A 17,285-nucleotide genomic window follows, 5' to 3' on the forward strand; every position below is an offset into this window, starting at 1 on the left:
ACCACTTGTTGGTTGGTTGCTCCAAGCTATTACACGGCTTTTGTTGTTTGAGAGCAACCCACCTCCGAAGCCTTTGAGAGAGAATCCTTGCGAGGACAAACCCAAAACGCCTAGAGCCAAAATTGTGATTGAGCATCACTGAAGCCCTTCTGTTCTAAGTGAACTGAAGACTTGTTACACTTGAGGACTGTGATCCTCCAGTCAATTAGGCATCGCGTTCTGAGCATCCAAGAATCATTGTGGATTGTCGGTGAACGAAGTCTATGAAGAAGGTTTGGAAGTCTACCTTGAAGAATTACGAGAGTGATTGGGCGAGATCTGCGGGTCTTAGCTCAAGGGGAATAAGGTGAAGACAAGGTCCTATGAGTTCAATCTCAACCTCCCTAACCAGACGTACAGTTGTCACAGCAACTGGAACTGGTCAAACAAACCATTGTCTTCAGCGAGCATCTGGTTCTATCACTTCACTCCTTTACTTATTATTTAGTTTCGTGAAGTCTTTTCTTGCTCATCCTTTATGAAGACATTGCTTGAAGACATTTGCTCTGATTATCTGTTTGTCTTCATTCTATCTCTATGATTTGTTGTATTTTGCCTAGTCTTCTGCTTGCACCTGCTTTACAAATTCAATTGTATTCATATGCTAACATGACTAGTGTAGGTTGTATTCTGTTGTATCCTGTTTAGTTACTATTTCGCTTCCGCATCTTCGAAGACATTGCCTGTCTTTGAAGACTTTAATTGAAAAGGAAATCGCCTATTCACCCCCCTCTAGTCGATAACTAGCACTTTCACTTACCAAATTTGATAACCATAGCAAAACAAAAGAGGAGATGGGCAACACCAAGCTATGGACAACAATGGTAGCATCAGCATGTGACAGTGGCTAGGCTTTGCATTTTCCAAACGAATATGTAAGTTTCTTTATGTTTATAGGGCTCTTTCTACCTGAAAGTGTCCCTGGCAAAGGTCACCAAACAAATAGACCAAAGAATACCCTGTTGTTGCAACTCCACCCAGGAGGTAATGTTTTACTCCTACATGGTCAATGATGGATAAGTCACTTGTTACAGATACATGTTTAACAACTAAACGTTTTACATACAGGAGCAAATATCTAGCCTCAGCCAATAAATAGTTTTTTAGTGAAACCCAGAAATGCTAACAATAGTCAAAGGCCTAGAGGCACCAAGAAATGCACTGAATAAGCTAACAGTTTACCTGCTCAACATCATGTCCATACTGACCTGCAAATAAACAAAGATAGCGTAAGGAACACCTCCAAAGAAGCTAAACATCATGCCCAAATGGTTGGCCAAATGAAATACAATTGTTACTAAGTACACTTAGATTCTAGCAAGCATAATAATCAAAATTCAGAGTAAATAGTATCTAAAAGAATTAGAATAAACATGAAGGATTTTTCTAAACCAATTAGTCTCTTTAGGAGGTGGTTGTGGGTCGAGCGGCAGGGAAATTTCGGCAGGAGGGGAAAAGAGATCTTACCAATGTCGTCATCGCCATGGATGGCTAGCTCCTGGTCATTGAAAGTTAGTTGGGAGAGATGGAGGTACCTATCTCCTAGTTGCATGAAATGGGGGGAGTAGAGGCGTCCTACCCCACAACGGACCACCAGGACCGAAGCGACATTGTTCCATTCAGATCTGGTACCATGGGAGGGAGAGGATAGGGATCCGGTTATGGGTTGGGGAGGTGGCGCCATGAGAGGGAGGGGTGAGATCGCCTCACTGGGAGACCGGTGAAAGGAGCAGGGTCGCACTTTCGCGAATGGGGAAGGCAGCGGTCGACCTATCGGAGGTGGAGAGATGTTCGGTAGAAGGACAGATAGCCCCGGAGGTGGCTGATGGTGGTAGGAGGGACGACCCCCGCGGTGGCTGGCGGTGGTCGTCGGCGGTGGTGTTAATCAGATCCCTTGCATCGCACGGGAGAGAGAGAGGGGATCGAGTAAGGAGAGATCCAGAGGAATGGATCGTGGGTAGTGTTAGGTTTTTGGGAAGTTTTCGCGGGTTGGGCCAAGTTTTGGGTGCCGAGGTTTACATCTGTGCGCGAAGGCCTATTTTAGCGACGAGTGGTTGGTAGGCCTTTTTTATCGACCGATGATTGGATGGCCATATGACCTTTCCCGACTGACAATGAGACAGCAAAGATTTGTGTATTCCCGACCGACCGTCCGTTACTCCGCAGCGGTTCCAACAGTCGGTCGGCAAAAGTGACTTTTACGAACACACGTCGGCAGGGAATGTAGTGTCATGGTTGTGACGCCCCCGATTCAATCGTACACTAATCATACACGCAAACGTGTACGATCAAGATCAGGGACTCACGGGAAGATATCACAACACAACTCTAAAAATAAAATAAGTCATACAAGCATCATAATACAAGCCAGGGCCTCGAGGGCTCGAATACAAGTGCTCGATCATAGACGAGTCAGCGGAAGCAACAATATCTGAGTAGAGACATAAGTTAAACAAGTTTGCCTTAAGAAGGCTAGCACAAACTGGGATACAGATCGAAAGAGGCGCAGGCCTCCTGCCTGGGATCCTCCTAAACTACTCCTGGTCGTCGTCAGCGGCCTGCACGTAGTAGTAGGCACCTCCGGTGTTGTAGGAGTCGTCGTCGACGATGGCATCTGGCTCCTGGGCTCCAACATCTGGTTGCGACAACCAGGTAGAATGGAAAGGGGGAAAAGAGGGAGAAAAGCAACCGTGAGTACTCATCCAAAGTACTCGCAAGCAAGGATCTACACTACATATGCATGGGTATATGTGTAAAGAGGCAATATCGGTGGACTGAACTGCAGAATGCCAGAATAAGAGGGGGATAGCTAGTCCTGTCGAAGACTACGCTTCTGGCAGCCTCCGTCTTGCAGCATGTAGAAGAGAGTAGATTGAAGTCCTCCAAGTAGCATCGCATAGCATAATCCTACCCGACGATCCTCTCCTCGTCGACCTGTGAGAGAGCGATCACCGGGTTGTATGTGGCACTTGGAAGGGTGTGTTTTATTAAGTATCCGGTTCTAGTTGTCATAAGGTCAAGGTACAACTTCGGGTCGTCCTTTTACCGAGGGACACGGCTATTCGAATAGATAAACTTCCCTGCAGGGGTGCACCACATAACCCAACACGCTCGATCCCATTTGGCCGGACACACATTCCTGGGTCATGCCCGGCCTCGGAAGATCAACACGTCGCAGCCCTACCTAGGCACAACAGAGAGGTCAGCACGCCGGTCTAAATCCTATGCGCGCAGGGGTCTGGGCCCATCGCCCATTACACACCTGCACATTGCGTGGGCGGCCGCAAGCAGAACTAGCCCCCTTAATACAAGAGCAGGCTTACGTTCCAATCCGGCGTGCGCCGCTCAGTCGCTGACGTCACGAAGGCTTCGGCTGATACCACGACGTCGAGTGCCCATAACTGTTCCCGCGTAGTTGGTTAGTGCGTATAGGCCAGTGGCCAGACTCAGATCAAATACCAAGATCTCGTTAAGCGTGTTAATTGAAGTATCCGCGAACGCCGACCAGGGCAAGGCGCACCTCTCTCCTAGTGTGACGCCCCCGTTTTGACCGTACACTAATCATAAACGCAAATGTGTACGATCAAGATCGAGGACTCACGGGAAGATATCACAACACAACTGTAGACACAAATTAAAATAAAACAAGCTTTATATTACAAGCCAGGGGCCTCGAAGGCTCGAATACATAAGCTCGAAAACACAAGAGTCAGCGGAAGCAATAATATCTGAGTACAGACATAAGTTAAACAAGATTGCCTTAAGAAGGCTAGCACAAAAGTAGAAACGATCGAAAAGGCAAGGCCTCCTGCCTGGGACCTCCTAACTACTCCTCGAAGCCGAACTCCACGTAGAATCATCCTCGGGATCTCTAGCTCCTGGACTCCAGCATCTGGTTGCGACAACCAGGTATAGAAAGGGGAAAAGAGGGAGAAAAGCAACCGTGATTACTCAAACAAAGTACTCGCAAGCAAGGAGCTACACTACATATGCATGGCTATATGTGTAAAGGGCCATATCGGTGGACTGAACTGTAGAATGCCAGAATAAGAGGGGGATAGCTAATCCTGTCGAAGACTACGCTTCTGGCCACCTCCATCTTGCAGCATGTAGAAGAGAGTAGATGGTAAGTTCACCAAGTAGCATCGTATAGCATAATCCTACTCGGCGATCCCCTCCTCGTCGCCCTGTTAGAGAGCGATCACCGGGTTGTATCTGGCACTTGGAAGGGTGTGTTTTATTAAGTATCCGGTTCTAGTTGTTATAAGGTCAAGGTACAACTCCGGGTCGTCCTTTTACTGAGGGACATGGCTATTCGAATAGATAAACTTCCCTGCAGGGGTGCACCACATAACCCAACACGCTCGATCCCATTTGGCCGGACACACTTTTCTGGGTCATGCCCGGCCGAGGAAGATCAACACGTCGCAGCCCTACCTAGGCACAACAGAGAGGTCAGCACGCCGGTCTAAATCCTATGCGCGCAGGGGTCTGGGCCCATCGCCCATTGCACAACTGCACATTGCGTACGCGGCCGAAAGCAGACCTAGCCCCCTTAATACAAGTGCGAGCTTACGGTCCAATGCGGTGCGCGCCGCTCAGTCGCTGACGTCACGAAGGCTTCGGCTGATACCACGACGTCGAGTGCCCATAACTTTCCCACGTAGTTGATTAGTGCGTATAGACCGAATGGCCAGACTCAGATCAAATACCAAGAACTCGTTAAGCGTGTTATTTTAAAGTAACCGCAAACGCCGACCAGGGCCAGGCCCACCTCTCGCCTAGGTGGTCTCAACCTGCCCTATCGCTCCGCCACAAAGATCCACTCGCGGGTACTCCTACGAGCCGACCCGACTTTAGTCACCACAGGTATCATATATCATGTATATAAGTATATAGCCATGATCACCTCCCGAGTGATCACGGCCCGATAGTATAGCATGGCAGACGGACAAGAATGTAGGGCCACAGATGGAATACTAGCATCCTATACTAAGCATGTAGCATTGCAGGTAAAGGTAACAACAGTAGTAGCAAGGACAGGCTATGCATCAGGATAGGATTAACGGAAAGCAGTAACATGCTACACTACTCTAATGCAAGCAGTATTAGAGAAGAATAGGCGATATCTGGTGATCAAGGGGGGGCTTGCCTAGTTGCTCTGGCAAGTAGGAGGGGTCGTCAACTCCGTAGGCGAACTGGGCAGCAGCGTCGGTATCGGAGTCTAGCGAGAGAAGAGGGGGAAGAAACAATAAATATAATGCAAACATATGCATGACGATGCATGACATGACAATGAGCGTTGTTAGTGGGGCCCAATCGCGGTAGTAGGTGATACCGGCGAAGGGGGGAAACATCCGGGAAAGTATCCCCGGTGTTTCGCGTTTTCGGAGAGATGAACCGGAGGGGGAAAGTTGCGTGTTCGATATGTTTGGGATGTGTGGCGGACGAACGGGCTGCGTATTCGGATTCGTCTCGTCGTTCTGGCAACTTTCATGTAGAAAGTATTTTCATCCGAGTTACGGTTTATTTTATATGAATTTTCAAAGTTTTTAAATGATTTTCTAATTTTGGGTTTAATTTAATTCGAAACTAAATTAGTATTTAAATGCTATGGGTACACAGGAAGTGTACCCAGAAGTGTGCACCACAGGCTGACAGGTGGGGACAGTTGACTAAGTCAACTACCCAGTCAGCACCCAGTCAGCAGAGGCTGACGGGTGGACTAGGAGGATGCTGACTCAGTGGTCAATAGGTCAACATTGACCAGTCAAACAGGCAGGTGGTGGGCCACCTGTCAGTGACACATGTATTTAACAGGTATTTCTCTTAAAGTTCCTCTAATTAGCTGGCGGGGCCCACATGTTATACTCTAGTTTATTAATAGGTTTATTTTCAAAACAGTGTTAGTTTAGTGGGTGGGCCCCCGGCGTCAGTGCGTGTTTATGGGGTATTAGTGGCTAATGACAACCACGTCATCGGATTAGCGCCGGCGACGAGCTACAGAACGACAGCGGCATAGGAGCTCGCCGGAAACGGCGTACGGGGAGCCGTACGCGGCGCGGATGGGTCCATTCGAACACCTACGCAACGGCGCATCGCATGGTGGTGGTGGCACAGCCGGGGGTGGTCGGTGTCGACCGATACAACGACGACCGACGGCAACAGAAGGCGGGCGATATGGGAAGCAGCAGGCCAAGGCACGCGCGCGCGTGAGTGAGGCCCGACGTGGCTGAGTGCGGGCGCACGCGTGGTCCAGGGACGGGCGAGCGCGGCTCGGCCGCGGTGACCGGGCGGAGAAAGGGGGGCGGTTCGAGAGGGTTCCTCACCCACGCAGCAAGGGAACGGGCGGCGTGGCTCGGAGAAGCGGCGCGGGGAGGGGACGAGGACGACGCAGTCCGGCGGGGAGGCGACGCCGACGAGGTAGCGGGCGATCCGAAGGCGGCGGCGTCGAGCGGCGACGGGGTGGGGGCGCCGAGCGCTGGGCGCCAGTCGGGAGGAGGTGAGGACGGGGCGGCGCTGGTGTGGCGGTGGAGCGCCGGTATGAGGCGGGGCGGTCCGGCAATGGTGTCCGGGGCGAGCGGCGTGCGCCTCCTGATCCAGATCGGGGGAGGGGAACCGAGCGAGTGGGGGAGAGTGGTGGAGATCATGCGGGGGAGGGGTAAAGTGGACCGGGTGGTGCTAGGGTTTCGGCCTCGGGGGGGTTAGTAGGCAAGTGGGGTTGGGCCGGCCGACTGGGCTGAGGCCCAGGTGGGCAGGGGGGTTCCTCTATTCCCTTTTTTGTTTTCTCTTGATTTGCTTTTCCTTTTCTGTTTTTCTTTTATTTCTTTACTGTTTTCATTTATAGTTTCTATTATTTTAGTTTTATAAAATACCAAGTTAGCACCTACATTAGTATTACTAATTAGGCCACTGCCATAATTATTTTGGCACACTACTAATTTAGTTATATTATTATAACTTTATAAAAGGCATTAAATTAATTGTTTTGCCCTAAGCTTTGGTTATTTTAGTGAATTTAAATATTATAAGAAATGTTGGTTTCTCCACCATTATTACTCATGAATTATTCGGCAACACCCCAACATTTTAGTTTTAATATTTGAAAATATTTTATTGTTTGCTTGATTTTGAATTTGAATTCGAACCGGTCTCGAACTAACGCGAGATTACCAACAGTAATCGAGGTGACGTGGCATCATTAACGTGGGATTACTGTAGCCTAATTATCTAGGCATCACACCTAGGTGGTCTCAACCTGCCCTGTCGCTCCGCCACAAAGTAACAGTCGGCGGCCGTCGGGAACCCAGGCCCACCTCTACCGGGATGGAGCCACCTGCCCCTTCAGCCCCCATCTCCGAACAGTATCATAAGTAATGTAACAGTATAAAGTATATAGCATATGCCCGTGATCACCTCCCGAAGTGATCACGGCCCAGTAGTATCGCATGGCAGACGGACAAGAGTGTAGGGCCACTGATGGAACACTAGCATCCTATACTAAGCATTAGGATAACAGGTAAGGGTAACAACTGTAGCAACAATGATAGGCTATGCAGCAGAATAGGATTAACCGAACAGTAACATGCTACACTACGCTAATGCAAGCAGTAGAGAGAAGGATAGGCGATATCTGGTGATCAAGGGGGGGCTTGCCTGGTTGCTCTGGCAAGAAGGAGGGGTCGTCAACTCCGTAGTCGAACTGGGGTCGCCGGCAGTCTCGGGGTCTACCAGAAAGAAGTAACGGTGGGGGAACACAATAAATAACAGAGCAATCAAAGCATCACAAAGCGTAACATGGTAATACGCGGTGCTAGGTGTGCCTAACGTGGTAGTAGGTGATACCGGCGAAAGGGGGAAACATCCGGGAAAGTATCCCCGGTGTTTCGGTTTTCGGATAGATGAACTGGAGGTGAAATGTTGCAGGTTCACTATGCTAGGGACGTGTGGCGGACGAACGGGCAGCATATTCGGATTCGTCTCGTCGTTCTGAGCAACTTTCATGTAGAAAGTATTTTCATCTGAGCTACGGTTTATTTTATATGATTTTCTAAAGTTTTAAATCATTTTTAGAATTTATTTAATTAATTTAATTCAACATTATCTAGAATAGTGCATGTTGACGTCATCATGACGTCAGCAGTCAACAGAGGTGTTGACTGGTCAAACTGACGTGTGGGTCCAGTGGGACCCACCTGTCATACTCTATTTAGGTTAATTAGGGTTTAGCTAAACTAATTACTGTTTAATTAAACTAACAAGTTAATCAGATTAATTAAATAAGATTAATTAAGTTAATTGAATAATGAATTAATATTTTATTTATAATTTATCTTTTTTAAAATATATATATATTTATTTATTTATTTTCTTAAATCGCTCTGGGGCTGGGCCCCACATGTCTGTGGCCCAGAGGGGCCATAGCGGTTCGGGCGGTAGCGGGTGCGGGCGCGCCCGACAGGGCGAACCCGGGTGAGCGGGCGGCGGCCGCCGAGGCGCGGCGGGGCGCCGGAGTTGGGCGCGGTAGCGGCGAGGCGCCGGCGGCCACCGCAGCAAACGGTCGCAGCCGCCGGGGAAGGGAACCAGCGGCAGGAGGCGGGGGGAAGGCCACAACAGGCCGACCCGGCAGCGGGGGCGGAGGCAGGGCCGCGGTGATGCGGTGGCTGGCCGGGACGGGGATGCGGACGCAAAAACCGGACGGCGCCAACGGCGCGACGACCACGGGCGAGGGGCGACGGCGCGTGAGCGCGTGCACGTATGTGCGCACGGGGACAGGGGAGAGGAGGAGGGGCGCGGCTCACGTCGGGTTCGTAGGGACGGGGCAATGGTGCTCGAGGTGGGTGACGGGGACGCGGTCGACGACGAAGAGGAAGGCGAGGCGGCTCCGGCGAGCGGCTTGAGGAGGAGACGAGGGAGGCCGGATCTGCGACGGGGCCTCCGGGATCCGTCCTTCTCCGACGAAGAGGCGGCTTGGCGCGGCACGGACGCGGAGGACTAGGCAGGTGTGGCCACGGTAGGAGCTTCTGCGGGCGGTGGCGCGAGGACGACGATAGGCGGCGAAGAGGGCGGCTTATGGCGACGGTGAGGTCCGGCGACGGCGGCGAGCGTTGGGCGCTGGAGTAGTTGCCCCCCGATCCAGATCGGGGGTGGGGGGAGTGGAGGCGAACGTGGGGGGGGGAGTGGCGCGACGGGATCGGGGTCGATCCCGATCCAGATCGAGACGAGGGGGAGGGAGTGGCCGTCGTGTGAAGTGGGGGGTTAGGGTTTCTGGGAAGTGGGGGGTAGGTGTAGTGGGGGTGTTGGGCCGGCCTGGTGGGGTGGCGGACTGGGCCGGCTGGGTCGAGGCCCAGTGGGGGAAGCAGGGGTTCTTTCCTCTTTTATCTTTTGTTTTGTTCTCCGGCTTTATTCTTTTCTTTTATTTATTTTCCTTTTTCTATTTTAATTTTATATCCCAAATTGTTTTAGTTTTGCAAAATATTCAATTAGCCCCTAAAATAGTAACATTAATTATACCACTGGCACAATCACTTTGGCACCTAGCTAAAATAGTTTATTATTTTATAGAGTATAATAGGTGTATAATTATTTGTTTTTGCTGCTGTTTTAATCACTTTAGGGTATTTAGTTATTTTATAAAGATGTTATTTCTCCACTAATATTATCCATGATTTATTTCTCATATTAAGAACATTTTAGTTTGACTTTTGAAAACTTTAATTGTATGACTTTAATTCAATTTTGAATTTGAATCGGTTTTGATCTAACCCGAGACTAACTACAGTGACAGAGGTGACGTGGCATCATTAGCAGGGAATTACTATAGTCTAATTATCCAGGCGTCAACGCTTTTATTTATTATTTATCTTTTTTTAAAAAAAAATTATATTTTTATTTATTTATTTTCTTAAATCGCTCTGGGGCTGGGCCCCACATCTCTGTGGCCCAGAGGGGCCATAACGGTTCGGGCGGTAGCGGGTGCGGGTGCGCCCGACAGGGCGAACCCGGGTGAGCGGGCGACGGCCGCCGAGGCGCGGCGGGGCGCCGGAGTTGGGCGCGGCAGCGGCGAGGTGCCAGCGGCCACCGCAGCAAACGGTCGCAGCCGCCGGGGAAGGGAAGCAGCGGCAGGAGGCGGGGGGGAAGGCCACTGCAGGCCGACGCGACAGCGGGGGCGGAGGCAGGGCCGCGATGATGCGGTGGCTGGCCGGGACGGGGATGCGGACGCAGAAGCCGGACGGCACCAACGGCGCGGCGACCACGGGCGAGGGGCGACGGCGAGTGAGCGCGTGCACGTATATGCGCACGGGGACAGGGGAGAGGAGGAGGGGCGCGGCTCACGTCGTGTTCGTAGGGACGGGGCAATGGTGCTCGAGGTGGGTGACGGGGACGCGGTCGACGACGAAGAGGAAGGCGAGGCGGCTCCGGCGAGCGGCTTGAGGAGGAGACGAGGGAGGCCGGATCCGCGACGAGGCCTCCGGGATCCATCCTTCTCCGGCGAAGAGGCGGCTTGGCGCGGCACGGACGCGGAGGACCAGGCAGGGGCGGCCACGGTAGGAGCTTCTGCGGGCGGTGGCGCGAGGACGACGATAGGCGGCGGAGAGGGCGGCTTCGGGCGAGGGTGAGGTCCGACGATGGCGTCGAGCGTTGGGCACTGGAGTAGTTGCCCCCCGGTCCAGATCGGGGGTGGGGGGAGTGGAGGCGAACGTGGGGGGGGGGGAGTGGTGCGACGGGATCGGGGTCGATCCCGATCCAGATCGAGACGAGGGGGAGGGAGTGGCCGTCGTGTGAAGTGGGGTGTTAGGGTTTCTGGGAAGTGGGGGGTAGGTGTAGTGGGGGTGTTGGGCCGGCCTGGTGGGGTGGCGGACTGGGCCGGCTGGGTCGAGGCCCAGTGGGGGAAGCAGGGGTTCTTTCCTCTTTTATCTTTTGTTTTGTTCTCCGGCTTTATTCTTTTCTTTTATTTATTTTCCTTTTTCTATTTTAATTTTATATCCCAAATTGTTTTAGTTTTGCAAAATATTCAATTAGCCCCTAAAATAGTAACATTAATTATACCACTGGCACAATAACTTTGGCACCTAGCTAAAATAGTTTATTATTTTATAAAATATAATAGGTGTATAATTATTTGTTTTTGCTGCTGTTTTAATCACTTTAGGGTATTTAGTTATTTTATAAAGATGTTGTTTCTCCACCAATATTATCCATGATTTATTTGTCACCTTAAGAACATTTTAGTTTGACTTTTGAAAACTTTAATTGTTTGACTTTAATTCAATTTTGAATTTGAATCGGTTTTGATCTAACCCGAGACTAACTACAGTGACAGAGGTGACGTGGCATCATTAGCAGGGAATTACTGTAGTCTAATTATCCGGGCGTCACAGCTTTTATTTATTATTTATCTTTTTTAAAAAAAATTATATTTTTATTTATTTATTTTCTTAAATCGCTCTGGGGCTGGGCCCCACATGTCTGTGGCCCAGAGGGGCCATAGCGGGTGCGGGTGCGCCCGACAGGGCGAACCCGGGTGAGCGGGCGACGGCCGCCGAGGCGCGGCGGGGCGCCGGAGTTGGGCGCGGCAGCGGTGAGGTGCCAGCGGCCACCGCAGCAAACGGTCGCAGCCGCCGGGGAAGGGAAGCAGCGGCAGGAGGCGGGGGGGAAGGCCACTGCAGGCCGACGCGACAGCGGGGGCGGAGGCAGGGCCGCGGTGATGCGGTGGCTGGCCGGGACGGGGATGCGGACGCAGAAGCCGGACGGCGCCAACGGCGCGGCGACCACGGGCGAGGGGCGACGGCGAGTGAGCGCGTGCACGTATGTGCGCACGGGGACAGGGGAGAGGTGGAGGGGCGCGGCTCACGTCGTGTTCGTAGGGACGGGGCAATGGTGCTCGAGGTGGGTGACGGGGACGCAGTCGACGACGAAGAGGAAGGCGAGGCGGCTCCGGCGAGCGGCTTGAGGAGGAGACGAGGGAGGCCGGATCCGCGATGAGGCCTCCGGGATCCATCCTTCTCCGGCGAAGAGGCGGCTTGGCGCGGCACGGACGCGGAGGACCAGGCAGGGGCGGCCACGGTAGGAGCTTCTGCGGGCGGTGGCGCGAGGACGACGATAGGCGGCGGAGAGGGCGGCTTCGGGCGACGGTGAGGTCCGACGACGGCGTCGAGCGTTGGGCACTGGAGTAGTTGCCCCCCGGTCCAGATCGGGGGTGGGGGGAGTGGAGGCGAACGTGGGGGGGGAGTGGTGCGACGGGATCGGGGTCGATCCCGATCCAGATCGAGACGAGGGGGAGGGAGTGGCCGTCGTGTGAAGTGGGGTGTTAGGGTTTCTGGGAAGTGGGGGGTAGGTGTAGTGGGGGTGTTGGGCCGGCCTGGTGGGGTGGCGGACTGGGCCGGCTGGGTCGAGGCCCAGTGGGGGAAGCAGGGGTTCTTTCCTCTTTTATCTTTTGTTTTGTTCTCCGGCTTTATTCTTTTCTTTTATTTATTTTCCTTTTCTATTTTAATTTTATATCCCAAATTGTTTTAGTTTTGCAAAATATTCAATTAGCCCCTAAAATAGTAACATTAATTATACCACTGGCACAATAACTTTGGCACCTAGCTAAAATAGTTTATTATTTTATAAAATATAATAGGTGTATAATTATTTGTTTTTGCTGCTGTTTTAATCACTTTAGGGTATTTAGTTATTTTATAAAGATGTTGTTTCTCCACCAATATTATCCATGATTTATTTGTCACCTTAAGAACATTTTAGTTTGACTTTTGAAAACTTTAATTGTTTGACTTTAATTCAATTTTGAATTTGAATCGGTTTTGATCTAACCCGAGACTAACTACAGTGACAGAGGTGACGTGGCATCATTAGCAGGGAATTACTGTAGTCTAATTATCCGGGCGTCACAATTCTCCTCCACTACAAGAAATCTCGTCCCGAGATTTAAGAGGGGAGTAAGGGGGAAAGTTCTGGTTACAAAATTCTAACGGGTGTCCTCGGTCTTGGTTGCTCTTCTCGAAGAGGTCGATCCATTATGTTGATGTCTTCATTTCTCTGTTTCAGGGCATCATAATGAAGTCGTCATCCTTTCTCCGGGGGGGTTCCATCGTACTTACGAAAAAGGATAATGGGTATCTTCGGAAGAACTGGCCTCTAGAAGGTCGCTTATCTGGTAGATAACACCAGGGAAGGTGGCGAAAAGTAACTCTCGAATTAAAAACCTTTAGAAAATATCGAGAACAAAGTAAGGTGTCATGAGAAGTTTCAAGCGGCAGGCAATCGTTCCATGCCTGAAACAGAGTGTGAAAGGGGTTCAAAGCAATCAGAATAAGTATTCTGTCTGATACCAGTATAGATCACTAGGAAGGTGGCTCGCGAATTACCTACGAAACCAAGAGTAAGGGATAACTTTGTCAATAAGGTGTACAGGAGAGTCAGTTTTTGATCCTGTGGAACTGTGGGTTATGGGCCCACCATGTGGGTTAAAAGTATGAAGGGCGATGACATCTTGCACAATCATGTGAGCAAGACATGTTAGAGGATAGTCTGTCGGTTATGTCGGCAACAACATCGGTACCCAGGGCGAGGGACGAAGAGAACCATCTTCCTGCTCGTTGAACGAGGCGGACCAATAGGCAAAGTTCTCGCCCATCGGTGGTTACCGGAATGTCATCAACAAAAGTAATAGGGTCTTACTGACACGATTGTACACCTATAAGCCAAAGAATATTACTGCTTAGATCATATAGAACACCAGAAAGGTTAAACAAAACAATGGAAAGGAAAAGGTGATCTTCAGATTAAACAGAACAATGGAAAGGAAAATGTGTTTAAACACAAATTTCAGGGGTATATCCTTCCCAAGAACCAGCAGAGCATGATATCTATGACAAGATATATTGTAGAAAACCATTTAGGTAAGGGGAGAGGAAGTTCATGACATTACCCAAACAACGGTGTTTGGGTAATAGATCGAGAAACATTTAGCATTGTGCTACAAATTTTCTTATTGTAAAATTGGAGTACCAGAGACACGCTTCGAGATAGCATGGACATAGTCTTCAAGCAAAGGTCAGACTTTGGAAACACAAAGGATCCATCGGGAATAACTTGTAGAATAAGTCTTACAATTTCCTCATGAAAGAATGGATAACCTTGCAGAAAAGGAATCTATAACAATAGGGCCTCCGGCCAGGTGTGCTAGGCATGACATCACCTTACCGGGTCATATAGAGACCAATGTTATAACTCTTGGAAAATGTTCCAGCCATCATATCTGACCGAGATTCAGATCTGATTGGTGCCAGGATACCTCAGACTCAGGATGCCCGAGAAGAAAAGGTGCAACGCAATTGACGAGATGACATTATAAGATTCTCGGGCAATGAACTATGGAAGCGAGTTCCAAAACAAGAGTTCATCATTAAACCAAGGAGGATGAGAAGGTGGCTGATGAACTCAGCGACAACTCACCGAGATTTCCAAAAGATGGATTTCCACAATTATGTGAACAAGGAGATAACATTTGTCAGATCAATGATATGATGAGGTATGCTCGAGGAAAACATACATAATTAAACATTGGTTGAAAGGTGCACCCGAAATATGGGCTGAGTTGCACGACCAATGTTAGAATGGTGATTCAATTATCGAAAGACTTAGAATGAAACTATCGCCCATTCACTTCAAAGCAATAGGGTTACTAGAAGTTTTGAATTCACACGTCATAGCTTAATTGTCGGTATTCCGGTTAAAAATACAATACGGGGAACAAGGAATAATGGTGATGGTGAGAAGTATCACTATGTATCAAGGATTCTGAAGACATGGTGAAATTCGCATGACATTCTTGACATAAAAGATGGTAATATTCCAAGGTAGATCCTAACACAAGCTGGATAGAAATAAACTCAAGGTATAACACGAAACACTAATAGTTTGTGTTGAACGGAAGGCAATAAAGTGGTCGATGATAGCACAAATCATCGAGGACAAGGATGGTATTTCTCTTCATGAATTCAATCGATATCCTGGAAGAGCTCAAAATGTTGATAATGATCACGACACAATTGTCGAGAGATTTCACGAAGGTGTAATCGATCGGCGATGACATCAAGTTAAAGGAATGATGAAGCGAAAGATATTGGAACCACGAGTACGACACAAACTCGAAATCAAGCTTGTTGTTCAAGGCGAAATGATATGACGACGAAAATTGACGTAAGCTTAGCTCATCGTCGAAAGTGGTGCTCCGGGAATAAGGACCAGGTAGCACAGTTAAAAAGTTGCACCATAAGGATATAGCTGATCAAGCTAGGAATGACTTGAAGGATTATTAAATTCCTCAACATCAAAGTACTGGAAGTACTGAATCACAGTGTTGATTTGATTCACAAATCGGTGTTCTCGGTTGACGACAACCCAGAACCCGTGGAGTGACCATGACGGAGAAAGTTACTACTTCATCAGAAATTCATAAGATGTAGTGTAATGGGTTGATATCCTCGAGATACCAGGGGGTAATACTCGAAGGTAGATCAAAATAGAGGTTGGGCAGACGTAATGATCTGCAGAAGGCAAGTACTTTTAACTTGTCCGAGAATGGGATCAAAGAAGAACAATCACGGTCGGAACCACGATTGCAAAGGACAAAATCATAGATACAAAATCAAATTATGTCAAGTGAATAATTATTTTTACGAGAAGCTATCATGATAAGCTCAACATCGTTTCCATGGGCATGAACACAAAGTTCAAGGTCGACTCCCACTTCTCCAATGCATAACCTTTCACTCACTTCTCATTTTCGAAGAAGTTGTAATATTGAAATTTTATCTGTCATAACACAAGTAGAGTATGACCCGTAGTAGTTTCCGGGTTCACACAGATTCGAAAAGGCATAGGTTCAACCCATCTGGGCCTCTTAGGAACATATACCACAAACTTCAGGAGTAAACAACACAAGCTCGAAAGTAGAGCATGGTTCACCAACCAGAGGATACAATTTACCACAGGCATTATATACCCATGGAAAGGCTCACAAGGTTATTCAATATGAAGGACACTGTCGGATAATAATCCAACAAGAGGTCTGGTGGTCTACAACGGAGCTGATGTGAGTATCGGTACTCTACCAGAGGAAGAAGGAACGAAAGGGCATCGGATTATAGAAACAACTAACTAATTCAAAGATCAAATGCAAATAAATTATCATTCCCAAATCAAGGGATCGGAAGCCAAAGGTCTGATTTAGAATGGATAAGTCGAATAGACTTAGGGGTAAAAATCGACGGCAATTTGATGGGCCGATAACCAGCTCATGTTCAAAATGACATCTGAGCCGAAAAGATAATTTAAAAGGATCAACCGATGATTGCGTGCCTTCGCACTCATGTTGAATCAATAGGATCAAAATGATGTTGAATCAATAGGATCAAAATGAATGTGTCAAAGGAGACTAATGAATATTGCCAGCCATATGGCAAGCATCCATAATGCAAGCAGACAAGTATTTGCAGAGCAATAGAGCTGCTAAGGATTTTCGGATGATCGAATAGTATTTTGAAGACTTTTGTGAAACACTTGAACAACTGGGGATAAAAGTAAGAACGACAGGTGTAAGTATTTATCCATAGGATATTTCGCTGGTAGGGAATTGCAAAAGCAATGAACACAAAGTCTCGAGAGAACATCGGAGAGTATCTTCGGAATCCTTCGGTGCAGCAGGCAATCATTTGTAACAAGGGGCTCTCCGGGTGGATGTGATCACGAGACCCTAATGTTAGAGTTAGTAATTTCATTTAAACCCGAATAGAAGAGAGATCAGAATCCCAGAGTAAGGACGAGGAATAAAAGATCCTAATACCACCCAATGGCGACGTGGGCCCGTAAGCCACACAGCCATGTTAGTAAAGTTTTGTAGTGACTAGACTCGACTTCGGCCAAGGAGTTTGGAGGGGGGATTCCTACAGGCAGTCGGCTCTGATACCAACTTGTGACGCCCCCGATTCAATCGTACACTAATCATACACGCAAACGTGTACGATCAAGATCAGGGACTCACGGGAAGATATCACAACACAACTCTAAAAATAAAATAAGTCATACAAGCATCATAATACAAACCAGGGGCCTCGAGGGCTCGAATACAAGTGCTCGATCGTAGACGAGTCAGCGGAAGCAACAATATCTGAGTACAGACATAAGTTAAACAAGTTTGCCTTAAGAAGGCTAGCACAAACTAGGATACAGATCGAAAG

Source organism: Triticum aestivum, chromosome 5D (assembly GCF_018294505.1).
Source record: "Triticum aestivum cultivar Chinese Spring chromosome 5D, IWGSC CS RefSeq v2.1, whole genome shotgun sequence".
Lineage (NCBI taxonomy): Eukaryota > Viridiplantae > Streptophyta > Magnoliopsida > Poales > Poaceae > Triticum > Triticum aestivum.